The following is a 26,748-nucleotide window of genomic DNA, read 5'->3' as shown; positions in this document are numbered from 1 at the left end:
TTCTCCCACCTGCAGAAGAAGAAAGCACAAGTATTTACGCCTATCCTTCATATTTTCCGCAAGGTAACTATCTCGGTTTCATATCGAGATTTATATAGAATCTTTGAAAAAGGCTTTCCTTCATAAGTAAGAAAGAAAAGACTTACTATCTTTGGGATTTGATCCTACACCGCCGCTCAATACCTTAGTCTTAGTGGATCAACTCTATTACATAAGTCAATTCCTTACTTTTTTCTATCTTATATATAGACATAAGTAAGCAGTTCTTTATCTTAATGTATTGGCCCAAAACCCCATTAATTGATCTTTACGGTGCTTCCTCTCTATCAATTAGATCTTTTTTTTATCCATAGACATAGAAAAAAGTATCTAGGCATATTTTGACTTCTATTAATATGAAGTTTATTTCTTTGCTACAGCTCAAGGAAATCGTCGTTTTGGACGATGCATTTGTAACGAGCCTTTTTTTTTAGTATTTACTAGAAGATTTTGTCTTCCTTTTTCTTTCTATAGTGGAGATAGCCGCACGTAATGACAGATCACTGCCATATTATTAAAAGCTTGTGGTAAGAATGGGTTTCGTTCTAGTGCCCTAAAATAATATTCTAAAGCTTTCGTATGTTCTCCATTACTTGTGTGAATAAGGCCTATATTATAGAGTATATAACTTCGATCGTAGGGATCGATTTCTAGTCGCATAGCTTCATAATAATTCTGTAAAGCTTCCGCATAATTTCCTTCAGATTGAGCTGACATCCGTTACGGTCGTTATTCGATTCAAAGAATCTCCGTTCCAGAACCGTACGTGAAATTTTCACCTCATACGGCTCCTCCCTTAAATATACATAATGAGAATTAAAAATACATGTAATGTAATAATCAAAAAGGGTTAAAACATTCTCATTATGAACTGAGCGGGGCTAGTGTTTTTACAAAAAATCTCTAGCCAACCTTCTTGCGCAAGAGCTTTTACTAGAATCAAGTGTCTTGATACTAAATAGAAAGGATAACTCAAACAATTCCTTTGTCCTCAACGCCTCCTAATTTCCAGGAAATAGGCACTTCAACAGTCTTCGATGGTTATACGGGTATCCAAAGTACGAACGAGATGGATGTTTGTTGTCCCAACCATTCTTGTTAGTCCCAACCCAGATACGAAAGGGAGTAGGTAAGTAATTTTTAACAAAGCTTTCGTGTTGTCGATTGCTAGGTGTAGTGCTTTTTCCCCTATGCCGCCTATTGGTACTATATTACATTACTAGGAAGTAGAATTGACCTGTAATACAAAACACAAAGGTGTAACCTTTCGTTCAATACTAAAATCTATAACTGAAGCATAGTATCTGAGGTTGCATCAATCGGGGATACACGACAGAAGGAATTGTTCTATTTCTAAACTTCACCTTCAACAAGCGTAGGTTTATTTCTATCATATGGAATAAGAATATTTGTTCTTTCTATCCCGAAGCGTGTGCTTTCCTCATAAGACTAGGAGCGGTAAAAGGAAACTAAATAATAAAGAAAATCAAATCACACCATCTCTGTAATAAGTAAATGCCTCTTTTTCTCCTGAAGTTGTCGGAATTATTTGTAATAAGATATTGGCCACAACTGAAAAGGTCTTATCAATAAAATTCCCATTTCTAGACATAGGTATCAATCCATTCTAAAATTCTTTTCATTACCCCTTGTGGGAAAACGATTACACAAACAAAGAATTTGTACAGTACGAAATAACATAAAAACAGATTCTTTTCCAAACAAAAAATGTAAATAAAGATACAAATTTTTGACTACTTATACTTCTATTTATTCCAATTATTCCAAATACCCAACAAATTCCTACTTTTTCAAAAATCAATAAGAAATAGTTGAATCCCATTCGAATTCATACAAATAAAATGGAGTACTATAAGAGCTATTCCGATTTCATCGAAGCGGAAGAATCAAGGAATTTTTCTTATTGATTTTTGAAAAAGTAGGAATTTGTTGGGTATTTGGAATAATTGGAATAAATAGAAGTATAAGTAGTCAAAAATTTGTATCTTTATCGATTCCAGGATTATAAGTTCATTCCATACCGGACCAGAATAGGGTTATATACATGCTCATTATGAGAAGGGGTCATTCGAGCGTATCTAAATAGATACTATGTTTCCATATGGATCCCCCCCCTTTAGACGAGAAAGCCCTCTTTTACATCCTCTAGACAAATCAATATAAAATGCTACAACCCATTGTTGTTCTTTTGACGATGAAGCACTCCAGTACAACTAAAGTAACCTCTATGCTTCGTCCCCGGTGCGTAGGGCCGATCCCCGTGTGCTGGAGGGACGACCAGAAAGTGTGTTAAGCATATTCAAACAAAAGAAGCAAAAAAAGGGAAAGAAAATGTAAAGGATTATTTTGCGAAAGAATTTTTGGGCCTACCTAATTTGGTAGAGCCACTACGAAGAAGTTCCGGGAGTTACGAAGGAAGCTTCGAGCTCATATTGGTCATGGGTTGAGAACGGGAATTGAAATCTATGAGATCGAGTCTCCCGTTGTTCCTTTATACTTTACTTGGATCTGTTTTTATGCTATTAGCTATTCTGTTGATTCTTCTCCAAACAGGAACCACCGATTTACAAATATTATTAACCACAGAATTTAGTGAGCGGCGCCAAATCCGCTATAGCATTTCAAATAATTATTGAGTTCGCGGAACACAAACTTCATCTTCAACTTCATCTTCTCCGTGGGTATCTGGTAACCATGTATGTAAGGGTATAACCGGAAGAGTCATCTATCGGAACAATACTCTTCTGGAAGTGTTCCCCTCTTTCAACCGATGCTTTTTTTTTTACAGTAGAACCATACTTTTGAGCATGTGTTAGAAAATATTGATCAGCTCTACTGTAGAATACTCTTCTGACCTCTTGTTCACTGTCCTGCTATCTGAACTTGAAGATGAAGTTTGTGTTCCGCGAACTCAATAATTATTTGAAATGCTATAGCGGATTTGAATTGGGACCAAGACAAAGGAACGTAGTCGCTTAAGCGATCGGAGCGAAGTTTAAGCATGTAAACAACCTTCTTCGAGCTTTTGAGCTTAAGCGAAGCTTTCGGATTTGTAATAGCTAAAGCTATGCTTTTGGAAAGTGCTTCCGCATGATTTATATTCAGTTATATGTATCATAACCTAACAGTGGTATCACGAGCCTCTAATTAATTCCATAATAATTGCTTAACATGGTTAAATTTTATAAATTTGCAAGGAATTAAAAGGGATGATTAATTTCGTAACTGTAATTAATTGCAAATTTGCGTTTATTTAATTATATGTGCGCAGTTTTTCGGCAGTTACTTCATTACTCAACGAAATCGAGTGATTTTTGTGTCAATTCTGCATGTAAAATGCATTCTAAAATTTTGACAAAACTATTATTTCTTGGCTGAACCCAGAATTCTTAAATTCGAAGCCTAACTATGACTTTTCGGAGGTTTTAGTTTTTCGAACGCAAAATTTGTAATTTTTAAGATGTTAAATTAAATATTTGCGCTTCTTGTTGTTAAATCTTGAATTTTTGACTGACCTACTGTATATGTTTAACAAATTTAAGTGCCTAAGCTTGTGAATTATACAACCTAATTTGTAATTGTAATTAAGTTGTTGAAATTCGAATAATTTAGAATTTGATTTGATTTTCATAATTAATTGACGATTTAATTAGGTATCCATGATTAAAAACCACCATAAAAATTGTTAAATTTTGATAAATTTTAAATTTTTATGACCTAGATTTGAATCCATGATAATCGGAAATTAATTGATAATATGTTTTATTAATTTGTCAATAAATTTGAATTAAAAAGTTTTAATTTTTATGAAATTCACTCATGAATGTTGCACGCACAAAGCTAAAGACGCTACGTGTTACCCTTAAGGGGTGTTGTATAGTGCGGGCATGCGACGACGAGCAAAGGAGCTCGTCACCCATGCGGTACGAATGCAGCGAGCACAAGCAAGAGGCGCGCGCACGAGGCAATGGTACTGGGCGTGTGTGCTGTGCGATGGGCGATGGGCAACGCATGAGCCACGTGAGCAGTCGCGTGTGGGCAGCGAGTGTGCTGCGCCATAGCGCGCGCTGCCTCGCCTAGCGAAGAGACCAGACGCGTTGAAGCAAGGCGGGCTGCGCGCAGCGTGGCCTGGGCTGGCTGCGATGCGTGTGGCCTGCTCGTGCGTTGTCGAGTGATCGTTCGATGGGGCGCTGCTGCCTCATTACTCGATGGGGCTTGGGCGCAAGCCCAAGTGCCTTGTCTTGTTACGATTGATGCGTTTTGAATTTAATTTTTAATTTTTAGTTCGGAAACGATTTTAATTAACTTTAAAATTCGTAATTTAAATTCTTTTCTCGGAATTTAATTTTGAATAATCTAATTATTATAAATTCTAATTTATAATAATTATTTTACTAAAATTAAAACCTTGAATAAATTTAAATTCATTTATTTAATTCAACTGAAAACAAATTAAAAGGTTCAATTATAAATTTATATGAGATTTAAATTTAAATTAAATTTGTATGTTTCCGGTTAGACTAGGAAATACAATTTTATGTTTAAAATTAGTAAAACATGTAAATTTATTGGTTTAAGTGGGAGCGTTTTAATCATAAACTCTTGATTAGGTCTGTTAGGTTATGATACATATGACAATTCATAAATCATGCGGAAAAACCATTTAGCCAGGAATACATATTATTTACACATAATCATATAGCATAGTTTAGATGCATACTCTTTGTTGCGTGCCTTCCCTAGCTGCGCCCGAACCGAACAAGAACAAGTCTTTAGGACTCCAAGTGTCGTCCCTCCGTAGATAGTCCACAGCACGTCTGGATCCGCCTTAAGATTGACCAACTAGAATCGCCCTTAAGGTACTAATAATTTCGGCACTTTTAGGCAAGGTATGTGACTGAATTTTTCTCTCAAAAACTCACTTTGAATACTTGAAAACTCGTTATAAATTGTGAACCCAGGCCACATATTTATAGGGGTATGGAAAGAGAATTGGAATCCTACTAGGATACGAATTAATTAAATTAGAATCCTAGTGAAACTCTTATTTAATTAATTTATCTTTAAGGATTAGGAATTTAATCATTAAACGAATCCTGTACGTTTTAGGTTTCGTATGTGAACACAAACACACACGCACGCACAACAGCCCACGAGGGGCGCCATGCGCGCGCGCGCACAGCCCGAGCAACGCAGCCCACGACTGCCGCAGCCTTGGGCGCGCGCTAGGCCTGCCTTGCGGGGGGCCTGGCGCAGCCTTGGGCTGGCGTGTTATGGCGCGCGTTTCCCTTGCTGGACGTGGGCCTGGCTTCGTACTGGGCCTTCGTCTAGCAAGCTCGTCCGATGCTAATTCGTACGACGCGCTTCCATTTAATTTTCCGATTCCGGAATTCATTTCCGATACGAACAATATTTAATATTTCCGATTCCGGAATTAATTTCCGTTTCAAACAAATATTTAATATTTCCGTTTCCGGAATTATTTTCCGATTCCGATAATATTTCCGATTCAGACAATATTTCCGTTTCCGGCAATATTTCCAATTCCGGCAATATTTCTATTTCCGATAATATTTTCCGATACGTACCATGTTTCCGTTTCCGGCAACATCTACGACTTAGATAATATTTATATTTCCGATACGATCCATATTTCCGTTTTCGGCAATATCATCGTTTCCGGAGTATTCTTTTCTTGCCTGTGACGATCTCAGCTCCCACTGAAACCAAAATCCGTCGATTCCGAATATCCATAGATGGAGTATTTAATGCCATTAAATACTTGATCCGTTTACGTACTATTTGTGTGACCCTACGGGTTCAATCAAGAGTAAGTTGTGGATTAATATCATTAATTCCACTTGAACTGAAGCGGCCTCTAGCTAGGCATTCATCTCACTTGATCTCACTGAATTATTAACTTGTTAATTAATACTGAACCGCATTTATTAGACTTAACATTGAATGCATACTTGGACCAAGGGCATTATTTCCTTCAGTCTCCCACTTGTCCTTAGGGACAAGTGTGCATTTCCTAATTCCTTTGTCGCTCGATGCTTGCTCTTGAACATAAGGTAAGAGTTGTCATCATTATTATGTCCAGAGGTGTTCCTCGGTTTCAGAGTTCAACTGATCAAATAAACAGATAATCATAGCCTATGATTCATCCGAGCACGGCCATGCATTTCACAGTTTCTAGCTCTCCGAGTGGCCTTGTACAACTTTTAAGCATCTCATCCCGATTTATGGGAGGACAATCCCAATCTTGCGATCTTGAGATTAGACTTCATTTGATAGGTGATTACCTGAGCGTTGCCTTTATAGCCTCCTTTTACGGTGCGACGGTTGGTCAACGTCAAAGCAACCAGTTCTCAAACAAGTAATTCTCAAATCACTCAGGTATTGAGGATTTAGTGTCTAATAATTTTAATGAAATTTACTTATGACAGATTTTCATCTCTTACAGTAAAGTTTCATAGGTCTTGTCCGATACTAGTCTTCACAAAGTAAGTATCTATGCAAATGATTATGACATTGCCATGTCCACATAGTTCAAGAAACAGAACTACTAGTCATCTTGCATTCTAGTCGTCTAACGTTTTCTATGCGTCCAATTTTATAGAAAACTCCGACTAGGGACCATTTTCAACCTTTGACATTCAAGTTCACTTGATAGACATTTCTTAGTCACAGGACTGGTCCTGACAGTCTATCTTGAATATATCGTCAAATTGAAGGGACTCATCATTTAATACTAAACCAAGAATAAATGGAATATGAAAATGTATTTCATATATGATAAATGTTCAACCCCAATGTTTTACAACCATGGGCCTCAAACCCATCTTCTAAAACAGTTCATGGAATTTCAAAGCTATGCTTGATTTCCAGTGCTACAATGTAAGTGTTGCTTCTCACTTGTTGCATAGGTTTAGTTATCATGCTTTGCCAATCTTAATATCCTTTTCATCGAGTGTTCTTCGAGATAGATGATAAGATCTTTTGAGTATATTTATTTTGTGATCTAGTCTTTCTCGCTACAATGGTGGTTTTACGCGTTTCTCAATGAAGAACCATCAAGTTAGCAGACCTTTTTCTTGCTTCAAGAGTGGTTCTACGAATTTTTCAATGAAGAACCATCAAGCCAGCAGATAGGTGATCTTCCCAAGTTCAGTGAAGAACTCTTTAACATAAACAACCCTGTTTCATTGCTTCTTAGGCAATAAGTACTTTTACTTCAACTGTTTAGGTTGCTAGTGATGCTTTGTTTGGATTTGCTTATCCAAGCAGTTCACAGATATGTGGAAGACTTTCCAGCTGTATCTTAGAACATAGAAATTAATATTTTAATTTCCCACGCAACAACTCATGGTCTCCAATCCATGTTGCCATTTCGAAACACGATGCTCTTTAGCTCGTCCTTGTCAATGGTTAACTCCAAAGGGTCTTGCTTGATCCTTTGCCAGTGTTTATGCGTGTAGCATCAATATTTAGCATATCTTTATTTCCTTGAATCAAGAACTATTCCTATGTACCTTTTCAAGTACCATAAGTGTTCTTGATCTCAATCTAGTTGATCTTCACTTAGATCAATAGAGATTGGTATATGTTCGTCATGCCTAAAGTCATACGATACATTTTTGGCGATCCTCATATTATATCATACATGATAAATTCTTTTGCAGAATAATTCCCAATTGAATTCTATTCATGTAACTTTAGCTCATTCAATTTCAGTAGATACTGAGTCCAGCTAAATTCTTTGACATATAATATAGGTTAAGAATCTCACTTAGATCCTTTGATGTTTTAACTTAGTAAATGCTTATACATAGTTCAAACATTCTTTTACTTAGATTTATTCACATGGGTCGAATATCTCCAATGGAGTATTTCGTGTTTGATTTAGTAAATGCCATTACTTAATCTAAAACAATAATATAAGATCTTTGTAAATAGATCTTAATACCCAGTATGTACTAAGTTTCGCCATGGTCCATCATTGATGAATAATCTCAAATCTAAGTCATTAGCATTTGAATGTTATTTTACAATAGAGAGATATGTGTGTGATACACATAGGACCAATTAAGTTTTACGTACTCCCACTAAACTTCTTATATATCTATAAGAATTATGTACGTTTTAAGAAACTAAAATACTTATTAGTTTCACTAAAATACAGTTCCAATTCCCAATTGCTTGCTTAAATCTGTACTTAGATTTCATAAGCTAGCATTCCTTTTCAAACATTTATTTGGATCCACAAATCCTATGACATACCCTGTACATAGTTTCTTCCAACATTTGACTGAGGAAGATGTTTTGTCATCCAATTGTCATATGTACCAATATGCAATCATTGCTTGAATCATAGACTTGAGCATTACGATTATGCATGAGGTTTCAACACAATCCACGCCGTGAATTTGCTTGTAACCTTTAGCAACTAATCTAGCTTTGTGTGTGAACACAATTTCATGTTTAATGGTTTTTATCCTTAAAACAAACTTGCATCCAATAGGTGTGAAACTATTCTTACAAATCAACAAAATTTCAATTTTGTCATCAAAACACTGAGTATGTTTTATGGCCTCTAACCATTTAAAACATTTGAGTCTATATATGGCCTCTAACCATTTTAGGGAATCTGGGTTTCGTCATAGCTTTCTTACAGGTCACAAACTCATTAATCTATATGATAATAGTTTGACTGCAAGTTGTAGGTTTCTTCACTATCTAATAGAAGAATCTCATAGTTTCAGTGACTTAAACTCTATGCCTACTTGGGTATAGAACATCGATCAAACAATAGAATACCAACAGCCACTTGAAAGTCCTTTGAATATTCTGTTCTCCTTGAAGCACTTGTAAAGTCTTCTAAGAGATGTCTATTCTTTAAAGCCACTTGTAAAGTCCTTACAGAATAAGTTCGGATTTTCTGAAGCACTTCGAAAAGCCTCCGGAATGTCCGTTTATGTTTGTTGTTCGCCTCGAAGACTTTCGAGGTCTATTTTCTCCCACTTGTCATTTTGGAAACGAATCTCCAAAAGGACATCATTTCGAGAAAACAAACATTTTGTTCTCAAAAATTCGTGGTAGAAACAATACCCTTGTGTCTCATTTGAATAAATCACAATGAAACATATATCTATACTTGGGCCTTAGTTTGTCGAATGACAAACACTAAGCTCCCACTGAGTTTTGCAACTCTCTAGATATATTTTATGAAAAGTTATTCTGAAATTACTTTTCAATAGCTTTGACGAATTTGGTTTAGTTTGGTGGTAGTTGAGCATTTTGTTTTAGAAATTATAGGAAAAGTCTTTATGATTCATCATTGATCGAATCAAGTACTAATTGACTTCGATCATTCCAACGTAGATATGCCATATCTTATGGAGTTAGATTGTGAAATTACAACACACAATCATTATGATCATATTTGGTCTCAAGTAATCATCAACATGATCTAACCTAGATCTTTATGATTTCTTGCCAAGTGGATTTTATACTTCTGAATCTTTGAACTAGCCAAACAGATTCAACTTATATCACATTTGAGTAAATAAACCTATATTCACTCAAATCCATGTGAAATAATAAAGTCATAAAATCTTTCTTTAGCTTTGAACTCTATTGTCTAGGTGTTCTAACAATAGTTCATATCTTTTGTTACTTTCAAGAAGTAAGACTAGTTGTCTTAAATTGATTTAGAAATCAATGAACTTTCAAAAGTCCATCAAAATAGAGCTTTTGAATGTTAACTTGTTGATATGGTCTAAGCAACAATGCCAAAGATTAGTGGAACTCAAATCAAGGGGTTGATTTGAACCTAGTAAAGTTCCTTAAAGAGTTGTTTGTTTTAATCAAGCATATTGATTTAACCCGTAAATGACCATTTTATTCAAATAAACAAACAAACAAACAAGAATTGTTTTTGTTCTTCTGAATGTGAGTCTTTCTGTGTTTGAAGCAGAAATTTAGGTATGCTGATTATGGAACAAAATAGCCATTAAGTCCCAGCCTTGAAAGGACTTAAAACAAACTATATGACCCTACAACTAATGTAGCATTGCCGTGCTTCATTTCCCACTTGTAGGCCATTAGTGTAGCCTAGCTTCCATTGTTTGAGTTATTACCGAAGTAAGAACCTCAAGCGGTATATGATACCAAGGAAGTTTGATTGCTAGGTCACTACTCTTTAAACTAAACTTATAGGTAGAACCGGAATCGTAAATTCCTTTCATTTGTTCCTTTGTTTTCCTATTTCTTGTACCCTTTCTTATAGTCTTAAGAATTGAATTCTATAGTGTTGACTTTTATACTTTGTTAGACATGTCCGATGTCATTCCAACAGAGTTCTTAGCAATTGCTCGCGCACAGCGAGCGATGGCTCGCGCACAGCGAGCGATGGCTCGCGCACAGCGAGCGATGGCTCGCGCACAGCGAGCGATGGCTCGCGTGCATCGAGCGCTGGCGCGCGCGCAGCGAGCACCAACTTGTGTGATGGCTTGCGATGGGTAGATGCAGCAGCTATGCGACGAGCGCATGGGCTGCGCGCACATGGCCAGCGATGGCTGTGTGCGTGTGGCCCATGGGCGTGCGATGCGTAGGGTGTTTGCATTACGATTAGATCGTTTTGAATGTTTAATTTGAAATTTTCAGTTTACGTAATTTTAATTAATTTTAAAATTAATAATTTAAATTATTTTCTTGGATTTTAATTTTGAATATTGTAATTATAATAAATTTTATTTATTGTAATTATTTTACTAAAATTAAAATCATGAATTAATTTAAATACGACTGAAATCAAATTAAAATTTTTGGATTCAATTATAAATTTATATGGGCTTTAAATTTTAATTAAATTTGTATGTTTCCGGTTACACTTGAAATACATTTTTATGTTTAAAATTAGTAAAGCATATGAATTTATTGGTTTAAGTGGGAGCGCTTTTTAGTCATAAACTCTTGATTAGGTCTACGAATCCTTAAGGTTAAAACAACTTGATTAGAATTAATAAGGACTGAATAATTTGTAGATTATTGGTGCCCTTGATTAATTGCTGCAAATGTTTACTTGATGCATAATGTGTTTTACTAACCAGCTATGTGGGCCATTCATGATAATGAATGGGTGAATGGTATATATTGTATATGTTACTGTTTTGCAGGTTATGAAGTGACTAGTATGGCCCAAATAGGATAGAAAATATGGTCTGCGTACCATTAATTTGAATGTAATTGGTTTAAAGTACCAAAGTTGTTTTTCAATTCAAATATGGTCTGCGTACCATCAAATAGTTGTAATTAGTTTTAATTATAGCTTATCCTATTTGAAGAAAATGGTGCCTCCCACAGAGATTTTCAGGACGGACTTTGAAGTTAAAGCTTCAAGATGAAGTCGGGCCATACTAGATCACATTTATCTTATGCATGCTTTAAGTTATTTATTGCTTTAAATATGTCTTAATTATGCATGAGATTGTGGCTTGATTATGTTGCATGATTAAGGATTTTAGTTGACTTAAAATCTAACCAACATAGTAAGAGCCTTAAGTTCCAAACTTAAAAAAAAATTGAGTTAAAAGGTGCCATGCCAAAATATACACTTGCTTGGATATCCTTTACATCAATCTAGTAATAGTTTTCGCTCAGCGAGGTGTTACTTATTGGTCCTAAAGGGGCAAGGTACACAAATAATTGTGAGTACATGTTAGTTTTGGTGAAACTCAACGATATAAGTAAGGAGTCCTTTTATGTCGTGGCAAAATCGATAGGTTTACCTAATAAGTTCTTAGACGTACCTATCAACCAAGAATAGTTTCTAGACTATTAGCAAAAGGCTTTTGCTTACCTAAGATGTTTTAGGATTAAGTCGACAAACTGTGCTTAGTTCTTCAATGATTTTAGGATCTTGGAATCATTTTATTCACACCCGCCGGAACACATAACTTGAATAAAATGCTTAATAAACATTGAATTATGCATGTATGCTAGAATTTAAGTTTATTAAGAGAAACTGTGAATGGTTATTTATTTGTTTATTCTTTTCAATTGTAGTTTTTAATATGGCAAACAACAATTCATTCAACATTCGATCAATTCTCGAAAAGGAGAAGTTGAACGGGAAAAACTTCCTTGACTGGCAAAGGAACTTGCAAATAGTTCTTATGCAGGAAGAAAAGGAGTATGTCCTAGATGAGGCGATGCCCGAAGCCGCAGGCGACGGGGTCACTCAGGCAGCCCTCAATCGTTGGATTGATGCCAACAAGGATGTGAAATGTCTAATGCTCGCCACCATGAGTGCGGATCTGCAGAAAACGTTCATCAACTCAGATGCTTTCACTCAGTGAGTTGAAGAACATGTTCCAAGATCTGGCTCGAGTCGAAAGATTCGAGACTCATAGGCAAATTCTTGAGACCAAGCTTAAGAAAGGCGAGCCCGTAAGTCCACATGTTCTCAAAATGATTGGACTCATTGAGAATATGAGTCGGCTGGATCAACAATTTTCTCAGGAAATGGCTATAGACACCATCCTCCATTCTCTTCATAGCGGGTATGATCAGTTCAAACTGAACTACAGTATGAATAGTCTGGACAAAACGCTCACTGAGCTTCACGGTATGCTGAAGACCGCTGAAAAGACGCTCAAAAGTGATAAGCAGGATGTGCTTATGGTGCGTGGGGGCAAGTTCAAGAAATCTGGAAAGAAGAGGAATGCTAAGAAAGGTGGCAACAAGGCCAGCCCAACTAAGCAAACTGGCGCCAAATCTGTAAAGAGGAAGGTCAGTCAACCCACTTCTGAATCCGAATGATTCTACTGCAAGAAGAAGGGGCATTGGAAGAGAGATTGCTTGAAGCTAAAGGAAGATCAGAAGAACGGAACAGTCGTTCCATCTTCAGGTATTTTCGTTATAGACTGTATACTTGCTAATTCAACTTCTTGGGTATTAGATACTGGTTGTGGCTCACACTTATGTTCCAATTCACAGGGACTAAGAAGAAGTAGAAAGTTAAGCAAGGGTGAAGTCGACCTACGAGTGGGAAATGGAGCACGAATTGCTGCATTAGCTGTAGGAACTTATTATTTGTCGTTGCCCTCTGGGCTAGTTTTGGAACTGGAAGAGTGTTTCCATGTTCCAAGTCTTACTAAAAACATCATTTCAGTTTCTTGCTTAGATGCTAAGGGATTTTCCTTTTTAATAAAAGACAATAGTTGTTCGTTTTATTTTAAAGAGATGTTTTATGGATCTGCTAGATTAGTCAATTGACTTTATTTATTAGATCACGACAAACAAGTATATAACATAAATACCAAAAAGGCCAAAAAGGATGATTCAGATCTCACCTATCTGTGGCATTGTCGATTAGGCCATATAAACTTGAAACGCTTAGAAAGACTTCAAAAGGAAGGAATTCTAGAACCATTTGACTTAGAGGATTATGGTAAATGCGAATCATGTTTACTTGGCAAAATGACAAAGCAACCTTTCTCTAAAGTTGGAGAAAGAGCAAATGAACTATTGGGTTTAATCCATACAGATGTATGTGGACCAATGAGTACAAATGCTAGAGGTGGTTTCAGCTACTTTATCACTTTCACTGATGACTTCAGTAGGTATGGTTATGTCTACCTAATGAAGCATAAGTCTGAATCCTTTGACAAATTCAAGGAATTTCAGAGTGAAGTAGAGAATCAATTAGGCAAGAAGATTAAGGCACTGCGGTCTGATAGAGGCGGTGAATATCTGAGCTATGAATTTGATGACCATCTGAAAGAATGTGGAATTCTATCAGAATTGACTCCTCCTGGAACACCACAATGGAACGGTGTGTCGGAACAGAGGAACAAAACCTTGCTAGACATGGTCTGGTCAATGATGGGTCAGGCCGAACTTCCATTAGAATTTTGGGGACATGCACTAAATACAGCTGCACTCACTATAAATAGAGCTCCGTCTAAAGCTGTCGAAAAGACTCCATACGAATTATGGTTTGGAAAGCCTCCAAATGTGTCTTTTCTTAAGATTTGGGGATGTGAAGTATACGTCAAACGATTAATTTCAGACAAACTTCATCCAAAATCTGACAAATGTATCCTTATGGGCTATCCAATGGAAACAAAGGGGTATTACTTCTACAATACATCTGAGAACAAGGTGTTTGTTGCTCGAGATGGTGTCTTTTTGGAGAAAGATCACATTTCCAAAATGACAAGTGGGAGAAAAGTAGACCTCGAAGAAATTCGAGCCGAACAACAAACTCTAGAGAATGCTCAAGATGACATTCAGGATGAAACTCAGAGATCTTTAGAAGAATCTGGTGAGAATCATGGTCAATCTAGAAATGTTACCCCGCGTAGATCGCAAAGATATAGATCTCAACCGGAAAGGTACTTAGGTATTTTGACGAACGAGAGCTATGACGTTCTATTACTTGAAAGTGATGAACCTGCGACTTACAAACAAGCTATGACGAGCCCTAGCTCCAAGCAGTGGCAAGAAGCCATGCAATCTGAATTAGACTCCATGTCTGAAAACCAAGTATGGGATTTGGTCGATTTGCCAGATGGCTACCAAGCCATTGGAAGCAAATGGGTTTTCAAACTGAAAAAGGACAAGGATGGGAAACTTGAAGTTTTCAAAGCTAGATTGGTTGCAAAAGGTTACAAGCAAGTCCACGGTGTGGATTACGATGAAACCTTTTCACCAGTTGCAATGCTAAAGTCTATTCGGATAATGTTAGCAATCGCTGCATATTACGATTACGAAATATGGCAGATGGATGTCAAAAGTGCTTTCTTAAACGGCGTTTTAACAGAAACTGTGTTTATGACACAGTCTGAAGGTTTTGAGAATCCAAAGAATGCTAAAAAGGTATGCAAGCTAAAGAAGTCAATCTACGGATTGAAGCAGGCATCCAGGAGCTGGAATATACGTTTTGATGAAGCAGTCAGTGACTTTGGTTTCATCAAAAACGCGGACGAATCTTGTGTATACAAGAAGGTCAGTGGGAGCAAAATTGCTTTCCTAGTATTATATGTCGACGACATATTACTTATCGGAAATGACATTCCTATGTTGAACTCTGTGTAGTCCCCTCCATTAAAGGACCAATAGCCCTGTATTGTGATAATAACGGAGCTATTGCACAGGCAAAGGAGCCTAGACACCACCAGAGAGTCAAGCATGTACTTCGTAGATTTCACCTTCTACGAGAGTTCGTTGAAAGAAAAGAAGTCGAGATAAGCAAAATTGGTACTGATGACAACATATCAGATCCATTAACTAAACCTCTGCCGCACGCGAAGCACAACTCGCACACTGCAGCTATGGGAATCAAGCATATTGGAGAATGGCTTTGATGTCTCTGTTTAATGTTTTAAAGTTTTAGAGTTTAAATCTTTGTAAAACATTATTGGTTCATCATTCACAATAAATGAAAAGAATTCATTTTTCCATTTAATTTGTGGTTTATTAAATGATGAGTCCCTTCAATTTGACGATATATTCAAGATAGCTGTCAGGACCAGTCCTGTGACTAAGAAATGTCTATCAAGTGAACTTGAATGTCAAAGGTTGAAAATGGTCCCTAGTCGGAGTTTTCTATAAAATTGGACGCATAGAAAACGTTAGACGATTAGAATGCAAGATGACTAGTAGTTCTGTTTCTTGAACTATGTGGACATGGCAATGTCATAATCATTTGCATAGATAGTTACTTTGGGAAGACTAGTATCGGACAAGACCTATGAAACTTTACTGTAAGAGATGAAAATCTGTCATAAGTAAATTTCATTAAAATTATTAGACACTAAATCCTCAATACCTGAGTGATTTGAGATTACTTGTTTGAGAACTGGTTGCTTTGACGTTGACCAACCGTCGCACCGTAAAAGGAGGCTATAAAGGCAACGCTCAGGTAATCACCTATCAAACGAAGTCTAATCTCAAGATCACAAGATTGGGATTGTCCTCCCATAAATCGGGATGAGATGCTTAAAAGTTGTACAAGGCCACTCGGAGAGCTAGAAACTGTGAAATGCATGGCCGTGCTCGGATGAATCATAGGCTATGATTATCTGTTTATTTGATCAGTTGAAATCTGAAACCGAGGAACACCTCTGGACATAATAAGGATGACAACTCTTACCTTATGTTCAAGAGCAAGCATCGAGCGACAAAGGAATTAGGAAATGCACACTTGTCCCTAAGGACAAGTGGGAGACTGAAGGAAATAATGCCCTTGGTCCAAGTATGCATTCTATGTTAAGTCTAATAAATGCGGTTCAGTATTAATTAACAAGTTAATAATTCAGTGAGATCAAGTGAGCTGAATGCCTAGCTAGAGGCCGCTTCAGTTCAAGTGGAATTAATGATATTAATCCACAGCTTACTCTTGACTGAACCCGTAGGGTCACACAAAAAGTACGTAAACGGATCAAGTATTTAATGGCATTAAACACTCCAACTATGGGTATTCGGAATCGACGGATCTTGGTTTCAGTGGGAGCTGAGATCGTCACAGGCAAGAAATGAATACTCCGAAAACGATGATATTGCCGGAAACGGAAATATGGATCGTATCGGAAATATAAATATTATCCAAGTCGTAGATGTTGCAGGAAACGGAAACATGGTACGTATCGGGAAATATTATCGGAAATGGAAATATTGCCGGAATCGGAAATATTGCCGGAAACGGAAATATTGTCAGAATCGGAAATATTATCGGAATCGGAAAATAATTCCGGAAACGGAAATATTAAATATTTGTTCGAAACGGAAATTAATTCCGGAATCGAAAATATTAAATATTGTTCGTATCGGAAATAAATTCCGGAATCGGGAATTTAATCGGAAGCGTATCGTACGAATAAGCATCGGACGAGGCCTGCCGGACGAGGGCCCAGCACGAAGCCAGGCCATCGCCCAGCAAGCCAAGCGCGCCACACGAACAGCCAAGGCCACGCCAGGCCCAGCGCAAGGCCAGGCCCAGCAGGCCGTGGCAGCGCGCACAGCGCGCGCAGCTGCGAGCAGTGGGCTGCGAGCATTGCTGCAGCTCGCGTGGGCTTGTAGCTCGCGTGGGCCGTGCGGCCGTGTGGGCTGTGCGCTGGCATGGCCTGCACGCTTGCGGGTCATGCTCGCGTAAGTGTTTGTGTTCGCATACGAAACCTAAAACGTGCAGAATTCGTTTAATGATTAAATTCCTAATTCTATATGATAAATTAATTAAATAAGAGTTTTATTATAATTCTAATTTAATTAATTCGTATCCTAATAGGATTCCAATTCTCTTTCCATACCCCTATAAATATGTGGCCTGGGTTCACAATTTATAACGAGTTATTCAAGTATTCAAAGTGAGTTTTGAGAGAAAAATTCAGTCATACATCTTGCTCAAAAGTGCCGAAAATTTATAGTACCTTAGGGGCGATTCTAGTTGGTCAATCTTAAGGCGGATCCGGACGTGCTGTGGACTATCTACGGAGGGACGACACTTGGAGTCCTAAAGACTTGTTCTTGTTCGGTTCGGGCGCAGCTAGGGAAGGCACGCAACAAAGAGTATGCATCTAAACTATGCTAAATGATTATGTGTAAATAATATGTATTCCTGGCTTAATGGTTGTTTCCGCATGATTTATGAATTGTCATATGTATCATAACCTAACATTACGTACTATTTGTGTGACCCTACGGGTTCAGTCAAGAGTAAGCTGTGGATTAATATCATTAATTCCACTTGAACTGAAGCGGCCTCTAGCTAGGCATTCAGCTCACTTGATCTCACTGAATTTTTAACTTGTTAATTAATACTGAACCGCATTTATTAGACTTAACATTGAATGCATACTTGGACCAAGGGCATTATTTCCTTCAAGGTCTACATTCCTTTAAGGTTAAAACAACTTGATTAGAATTAATAAGGATTGAATAATTGGTAGATTATTGGAAGCCTTGATTAATTGCTGCAAATGTTTATGTGATGCATAATATGTTCTACTAACCAGCTGTGTGGGCCATTCATGATAATGAATGGGTGAATGGTATATATTGTATAAGTACTGTTTTGCAGGTTATTGAAAAGTGACCAGTATGGCCCAAATAGGATAGAAAATATGGTTTGCGTACCATTAATTTGAATGTAATATTGGTCTAAAGTACCAAATTTTATTGCTTTAAATATGGTCTTACCATCAAATAGTTGTAATTAGTTTAATTATAGCTTATCTTATTTGAAGAAAATGGCGCCTCCCATGGTGAAATTCAAGACGGAGTTTCCAATCCATTTTCAATACGGACTTTGAAGTTGAAGCTTCAAGATGAAGTCGGGCCATACTAGATCACATTTATATCTTATGCATGTTTTAAGTTATTTATTGCTTTAAATGTGTCTTAATGATGCATGAGATTGTGGCTTGATTATGTTGCATGATTAAGGATTTTAGTTCACTTAAAATCTAACCAACATAGTAAGAGCCTTAAGTTCCAAACTTTAAAATTGAGTTAAAAGGTGCCATGCCAAAATAACACTTACTTGGATGACCTTTACATCAATCTTAGTAATAGTTTTCCGCCATAGCGAGGTGTTACTTATTGATTCTAAAGGGGTAAGGTACACAAATAATTGTGAGTACATTTTAGTTTTGGTAAAACTCAACGATATAAGTAAGGAGTCCGTTTATGTCGTGGCAAATGAGATAGGTTTACCTAATAAGTTCTTAGACGTACCTATCAACCAAGAGTAGTTTCTAGACTATTAGCAAAGGCTTTGCTTACCTAAAATATTTTAGAATTAAGTCTAAACAAATAATGTGCTTAATTCTTCAATGATTTAAGGATCTTGGAATCATTTTATTTACACCCGTCGGAACAATAAATTCGAATAAAATGCCAATAACTTGTTTAAAATTGCATGATTGCTTTAATTTTCAAGTTATTACTCATGATAAATGTTTAGACTTTGGCTTCAATGTATGTTTTAATTATCGTTTATAATTAAATATCTTGCACTGCAGTAAATCCTTTTAAAAGGGTAACAGTAAATTTCCTCGATTGGTAGTGAATCCAAGAACGATTCACGGAAATGAGAGAAAATGAGCAATTTAAAATGTATGTTTCTTATAGCGACTTTTATGGTTGTTTTCGAATATCAAAGTCGAATGGCAAACCGATTGGTGCTTGTGAATTCAAAATACAATGTAGCTTTGAGATCATAAAGCATTGAGTTCAAATGCTTAACGTTACCAATGGTTAACAACCTGATATCTTTATCCATTTAATTCTCGAATGAGTCTAGTCCATAGACATTCGAATAGATCGATGCTTAGAGAACTTTAGAAGCTTCTGGTAAGATCATCTAGTTGAAACAAAATATTCAACATAAATAAAATGGTAAGAACTTTGTTGGAATGACATTGGACATGTCTAACAAAGTATAAAAATCAACACTAGAGAAGTCAATTCTTCAGACTATAAGAAAGGGTACAAGAAATAGGAAAACAAGGAACAAATGAAAGGAATTTACGATTTCGTTTCTACCTATAAGTTTATGTTTAAAGAGAAGTGTCCTAGCAATCAAACTTCCTTGGTATCATATACCGCTTGAGGTTCTTACTTCGGTAATAACTCAAACAATGGAAGCTAGGCTACACTAATGGCCTACAAGTGGGAAATGAAGCATGGCAATGCTACATTAGTTGTAGGGTCATCTAGTTTGTATTAAGTCCTTTCAAGGTTGGAAATTAATGGCTATTTTGTTCCATAATCAGCATACCTAAATTTATGTTTCAAACACAGAAAGACTCACATTCAAGAAAAACAAAAACAATGTTTGTTTGTTTATTTGGATGAAATGGTCATTTACGGGTTGGGTCAATATGCTTGATTAAAACAAACAAATCTTTAAAAAATAAGAACTTTACTAGGTTCAAATCAATCTCTTCATTTGAGTTCCACAAGCCTTTAGCATTGTTGCTTAGACCATGTCAACAAGTTAACATTCAAAAGCTCTATTTTATGGACTTTTGAAAGTTGGTTGATTTCTAGATCAATTCAAGACAAGCTAGTCTTACTTGTTGAAAGTGACAAAAGATATGAATTATTGTTAGAACGCCTAGACAATAGAGTTCAAAGCTAAAGAAATATTTTATGACTTTATTATATCACCTGGATTTGAGTGAATATTGGTTTATTTACTCAATGTGATATAAGTTTGAATCGGTTTGGCTAGTTCAAAGATTCAGAAGTATAAAATCCACATGGCAAGAAATCGTAAAGATCTAGGTTAGATCATGTCGATGATTACTTTAAGACCAAATATGATCATCTATGATTGCGTGTTGTAATTTCACAATCTAGCTCCATAAGATATGGCATATCTAAGTTGGAATGATCAAAGTAAATTAGTACTTGATTCGATCAATGATGAATCATAAAAACTTTTCCTATAATTTCTAAAACAAAATGCTCAACTACCACCAAACTAAACCAAATTCATCAAAGCTATTGAAAAGTAATTTCAGAATATCTTTTCATAATATATATCTAAAGAGTTCCTAAACTCAGTGGGGCTTAGTGTTTGTTATTCGACAAACTAAGGCCCAAGAATAGATATATGTTTCATTGTGATTTATTCAAATGAGACACAAATGTATTGTTTCTACCACAAATTTTAAGAACATAATGTTTGTTTGCTCGAAATAGTTTCCTTTTGGAGATTCGTTTCCAAAATGACAAGTGGGAGAAAATAGACCTCGAAAGTGTTCGAGGTGAACAATAAACATAAACGGAAATTCCGGAGGCTTTTCGAAGTTCTTCAGAAAATCCGAACACTTATTCTTTAAAGACATTAGAAGTGGCTTTAAAGAATAGACATCTCTTAGAAGACTTTACAAGTGCTTCAAGGAGAACAGAATATTCAAAGAACTTTCAAGTGTCTGTTGATATTCTATCGTTTGATGTTCTATACCCAAGTAGGCATAGAGTTCAAGTCACTGAAACTATGACATTCTTCTATTAGATAGTGAAGACACATGGAGTTCATGTCACTTAAACTATGCGATTCTTCTATTAGATAGTGAAGAAACTTACAACTTGCAGTTAAACTATTATCGATCATGTAGATTAATGAGTTTGTGATTTGTAAGAAAGCTATGACGAAACCTAGATTCCCTAAAATGGTTAGAGGCCATATATAGACTCAAATGTTTTAGACGGTTAAAGGCCATAAAACATAATCAATGTTTTGATAAAACATAACCAATGTTTTGATGACAAAATTGAAATTTTGTTGATTTGCAAGAATAAATTAAACAGCTATTGGTTGCAAATTCGTTTTAAGGATAAAAACCATCAATCATGGAATTGTATTCACACACAAAGCTAGATTAGTTGCTAAAGGTTACAAGCAAATTCACGGCGTGGATTGTGTTGAAGCCTCATGCATAATCGTAATGCTCAAGTCTATAAATCAAGCAATGATTGCATATTGGTACATATGGCAATTGGATGACAAAACGTATTCCTCAATCAAATGTTGGAAGAAACTATGTACATGGCATGTCATAGGATTTGTGGATCCAAATAATGCTTGAAATGAATTCTAGCTTATGAAATCTAAGTATAGATTTAAGCAAGCAATTGAGAATTGGGACTGTATTTTAAGTGAACATAATAAGTATTTTAGTTTCATAAAATGTACATGATTCTTATAGATATATAAGAAGTTTAGTGGGAGTACGTTAAAACTTAATTGGTCCTATGTGTATCACACACATACCTCTCTATTGTGAAATAACATTCAAATGCTAATGACTTAGATTTGAAATTATTCTTCAATGATGGACCAAGGCAAAACTTAGTACATTCTGGGTATTAAGATCTATTTACAAAGATCTTATAATATTGTTTTAGATTAAGTAATGGCATTTACTAAATCAAACACGAAAGACTCCATTGGAGATACTCGACCCATGTGAATAAATCTAAGTAAAGAATGTTTGAACTATGTATAAGCATTTACTAAGTTAAACATCCAAGGATCTAAATGAGATTCTTAACCTATATTATATGTCAAAGAATTTAGCTGGATTTAGTATCTACTGAAACTAGATGAGCTAAAGTTACATGAATAGAATTCAACTAGGAATTATTCTGCAAAAGAATTTATCATGTATGATATAATATGAGGATCGCCAAAAACGTATCGTATGACTTTAGGCATGACGAACATATACCAATCTCTATTGATCTAAGTGAAGATCAACTAGATTGAAATCAAGAGAAACTTATGGTAAATATTGATGCTACACGCATAAACACTGGAAAAGGATCAAGCAAGATCTCTTTGGAGTTAACCATTGGCAAGGACGAGCTATAGAGCATCGTGTTTTGAAATGGCAACATGGATTAGAGACCATGAGTTGTTTCGTGGGAAATTAAAATTTCTATGTTCTAAGATATAGCTGGAAAGACTTCCACATATCCATGAACTCCTTGGATATGTAAATCCAAACAAAGCATCACTAGCAACCTATACAGTTGAAGTAAAAGTACTTATTGCCTAAGAAGCAATGAAACAGGGTTGTTTATGTTAAAGAGTTCTTCACTGAACTTGGGTGGATCACATGTCTGCTAACTTGATAGTTCATCATTGCAAAATGCATAGAACCACTGTCGAAGTAAGAAAGACTAGGTCACATAATAAAAAAACTCAAAAGATCTTATCATCCTATCTCGAAGAACATTCGATGAAAAGGATATTAAGATTGGCAAAGCATCATAACTAAACCTATGCAACAAGTGAGATACAACACTCACATTGTGGCAATGGAAATCAAACATACCTTTGAATTCCATTAGTTGTTTTAAAGATGAGTTAAGGGCCCGTGGTTGTAAAACATCGGGGTTGGACATTTATCATATATGAAATGTATTTTCATATTCCATTTAATCTTGGTTTAGTATTAAATGATGAGTCCCTTCAATTTGACGATATATTCAAGATAGACTGTCAGGACCAGTCCTGTGACTAAGAAATGTCTATCAAGTGAACTTGAATGTCAAAAGTTGAAAATGGTCCCTGGTTGGAGTTTTCTATAAAGATGGACGCATAGAAAACGTTAGACGACTAGAATGCAAGATTACTAGCTAGTAGTTCTGTTTCTTGAACTATGTTGACATGGCAATGTCATAATCATTTGCATAGATACTTACTTTGGGAAGACTAGTATCGGACAGACCTATGAAACTTTACTGTAAGGATGAAAATCTGTCATAAGTAAATTTCATTAAAATTATTACACACTAATCCTCAATACCTGAGTGATTTGAGATTACTTGTTTGAGAACTGCTTACTTTGACGTTGTCAACCGTCGCATCGTAAAAGGAGGCTAGAAAGGCAACGCTCGGGTAATCACCTATCAAATGAAGTCTAATCTCAAGATCACAAGATTGGGATTGTCCTCCCATAAATCGGGATGAGATGTTGAAAGTTGTACAAGGCCAATCGGAGAGCTAGAAACTGTAAAATGCATGGCCGTGCTCAGATGAATCATAGGCGATGATTATCTGTTTATTTGATCAGTTGAACTCTGAAACCGAGAAACACCTCTGGACATAATAAGGATGACAACTCTTACCTTATGTTCAAGAGAAAGCATTGAGTGACAAAGGAATTAGAAAATGCACACTTGTCCCAAAGAAAAAGTGGGAGACTGAAGAAAATAATGCCCTTGGTCCAAGTATGCATTTAATGTTAAGTCTAATAAATGCGGTTGAGTATTAATTATACAAGTTAATAATTCAGTGAGATCAAGTGAACTGTATGCCTAGCTAGAGGCCGCTTCAGTTCAAGTGGATTAATGATATTAATCCACAGCTTACTCTTGACTGAACCCGTAGGGTCACACAAATAGTACGTAAACGGATCAAGTATTTAATGGTATTAAATACTCCATCTATGGATATTCGGAATCGACGGATCTTGGTTCCAGTGGGAGCTGAGATCGTCAAAGGCAAATAATGAATACTCCGGAAACGATGATATTGCCGGAAACGGAAATATGGATCGTATCCGAAATATAAATATTATCCAAGTCGTAGATGTTGCCGGAAAAGGAAACATGGTACGTATCGGAAAATATTATCGGAAATGGAAATATTGTCGGAATCAGAAATATTGCCGGAAACGGAAATATTGTCAGACTCAGAAATATTATCGGAATCGGAAAATAATTCCGGAAACGGAAATATTAAATATTTGTTCGAAACGGAAATTAATTTCGGAATCGGAAATGTTAAATATTGTCCGTATCGGAAATGAATTCCGGAATCGGAAAATTAATCGGAAGCGCGTCGTACGAATAAGCATCGGACGAGCTTGCTAGACGAAGGCCCAGCACGAAGCCAGGCCCACGTCTAGCAAGCCCAGCGCGCGTCACAGCAGCCCAAGGCAACGCCTGGCCCAGTGCTAGGCCAGGCCCAGCGCGCCAAGGCTACGAGCACATGGCAGCGAGCTCGTATGGGCTGCGAGGCCTACTGCGGGCTTTGCGTATGTGCGGGCATGGCCTGCTCGCATGCGGGCCATGCTCGTGTGTTTGTTTATGCTTGTGTAAGAAACATTGATCGATTAGGATTCGTTTAAGATTAAATTCCTAAATCTACTAGATAATTAATTAATTGAATTTAAGTTAAATTCAGATTAGTTAATTTGTTTCCTAGTAGGATTCTAATATCCAATTTCCATACCCTATAAATAGGTGATCATAGTTCACAATTTATAACGAGTTTTTCAAGTATATTCATTCAAGTTTTAGGCTTAAAACTCAGACTTTTATTTGTCATAAAATCCGAAAAACACATAGTACCTTTGGGGCAATTCTAGTTAATTAAACCTAAGGCGGATCCGGACGTGCTGTGGACTATCTACGGAGGGAAGACATTTGGAGTTCTAAAGACTTGTTCTTGTTCGGTTCGGGCGCAGCTCGGGAGGGCACGCTACAAAGAGTATGCATCCTAAATTATGCTAATGGTTATGTGGCAATTAATTTGGAATCTTGGCTTTTATGGTTTTTCCGCATGATTTATATTCAGTTATATGTATCATAACCTAACAGTGGTATCACGAGCCTCTAATTAATTCCATAATATTTGCATAACATGGTTAAATTTTTTAAATTTGCAAGGAATTAAAAGGGGTGATTAATTTCGTAATTGTAATTAATTGCAAATTTGCGTTTATTTAATTATATGTGCGTAGTTTTTCGGCAGTTTCTTCGTTACTCAACGAAATCGAGTGATTTTTGTGTCAATTTTGCATGTAAAAGGCATTCTAAACTTTAGACAAAACTACTATTTCTCGGCCAAACCCAGAATTCCCAAATTCGAAGCCTAACTATGACTTTTCAGAGGTTTTAGTTTTTCGAACGCAAAATTTGTAATTTTTAAGATGTTAAATTAAATATTTGCGCTTCTTGTTGTTAAATCTTGAATTTTTGATTGACCTACTGTATATGTTTAACAAATTTAAGTGCCTAAGCTTGTTAATTATACAACCTAATTTGTAATTGTAATTAATTTGTTGAAATTCGAATAATTTAGAATTTGATTTGATTTTCATAATTAATTGACGATTTAATTAGGTATCCATGATTCAAAACCACCATAAAAATTATTAATTTTGATAAATTTTAAATTTTTACGACCTAGATTTGAATACATGATAATCGGAAATTAATTGATTAATAAATTTTTGATTGTTCGCCCTAAATTTATGAAATTAATATGTTTTATTAATTTGTCCATAAATTTGAATTAAAAAGTTTTATTTTTTATGAAATTCGCTCATGAATGTTTCACGCACAAAGCAAAGGACGCTACGTGTTACCCTTAAGGGGTGTTGTATAGTGCGGGCATGCGACGACGAGCAAAGGAGCTCGTCGCCCATGCGGTACGAATGCAGCGAGCAACAAGCAAGAGGCGCACGCGCGTGGCTATGGTGTTAGGCGTGCGTGCTGTGCGATAGGTGATGGCAAACGCATGAGCCAGGCGAGCAGTCGCGTGTGGGCAGCGAGCGCCTCGCCCAGCGAAGAGACCAGACGCGTTGAAGCAAGGCGGGCAGCGCGCAGCGTGGCCTAGGCTGGTTGCGATGCGTGTGGCTTGCTCGTGCGTTGCCGAGCGATCAGTCGATGGGGCGCTTCTGCCTCATGACTCGATGGGGCTTGGGCGCAAGCCCAAGTGCCTCGTCTTGTTACGATTGATGCGTTTTGAATTTAATTTTTAATTTTCAGTTCCTACACGATTTTAATTAACTTTAAAATTCGTAATTTAAATTGTTTACTCGGAATTTAATTTTGAATAATCTAATTATTATAAGTTCTAATTTATACTAATTATTTTACTAAAATTAAAACCTTAAATAAATTTAAATTCATTTATTTAATTCAACTGAAAATAAATTAAAAGGATTCAATTATAAATTTATATGAGCTTTAAATTTTAATTAAATTTGTATGTTTCCGGTTAGACTAGGAAATACAATTTTATGTTTAAAATTAGTAAAGCATGTAAATTTATTGGTTTAAGTGGGAGCGTTTTAATCATAAACTCTTGATTAGGTCTACATTTCTTTAAGGTTAAAACAACTTGATTAGAATTAATAAGGATTGAATAATTGG

The 26,748-nt window shown here is 36.2% G+C and overlaps 1 protein-coding gene across 1 annotated transcript in view; it reads right to left on the bottom strand.

The window, feature by feature from the left end:
- LOC130466289 (photosystem I P700 chlorophyll a apoprotein A1) overlaps positions 1 to 1,954 on the bottom strand; it is an 8,696-nt gene extending 6,742 nt beyond the window's left edge. The window contains exon 1 of the mRNA XM_056835131.1: positions 1 to 1,954. This exon is cut by the window's left edge and continues 6,742 nt beyond it. The gene's annotated coding sequence lies outside the window, so the exon portion shown is untranslated.
- Positions 1,955 to 26,748: the final 24,794 nt, after the last annotated feature.

This window comes from Spinacia oleracea, chromosome 1 (assembly GCF_020520425.1).
Source record: "Spinacia oleracea cultivar Varoflay chromosome 1, BTI_SOV_V1, whole genome shotgun sequence".
NCBI classification, from domain to species: Eukaryota; Viridiplantae; Streptophyta; class Magnoliopsida; order Caryophyllales; family Amaranthaceae; genus Spinacia; species Spinacia oleracea.
This window is presented reverse-complemented; position numbering and strand designations above follow the sequence as displayed.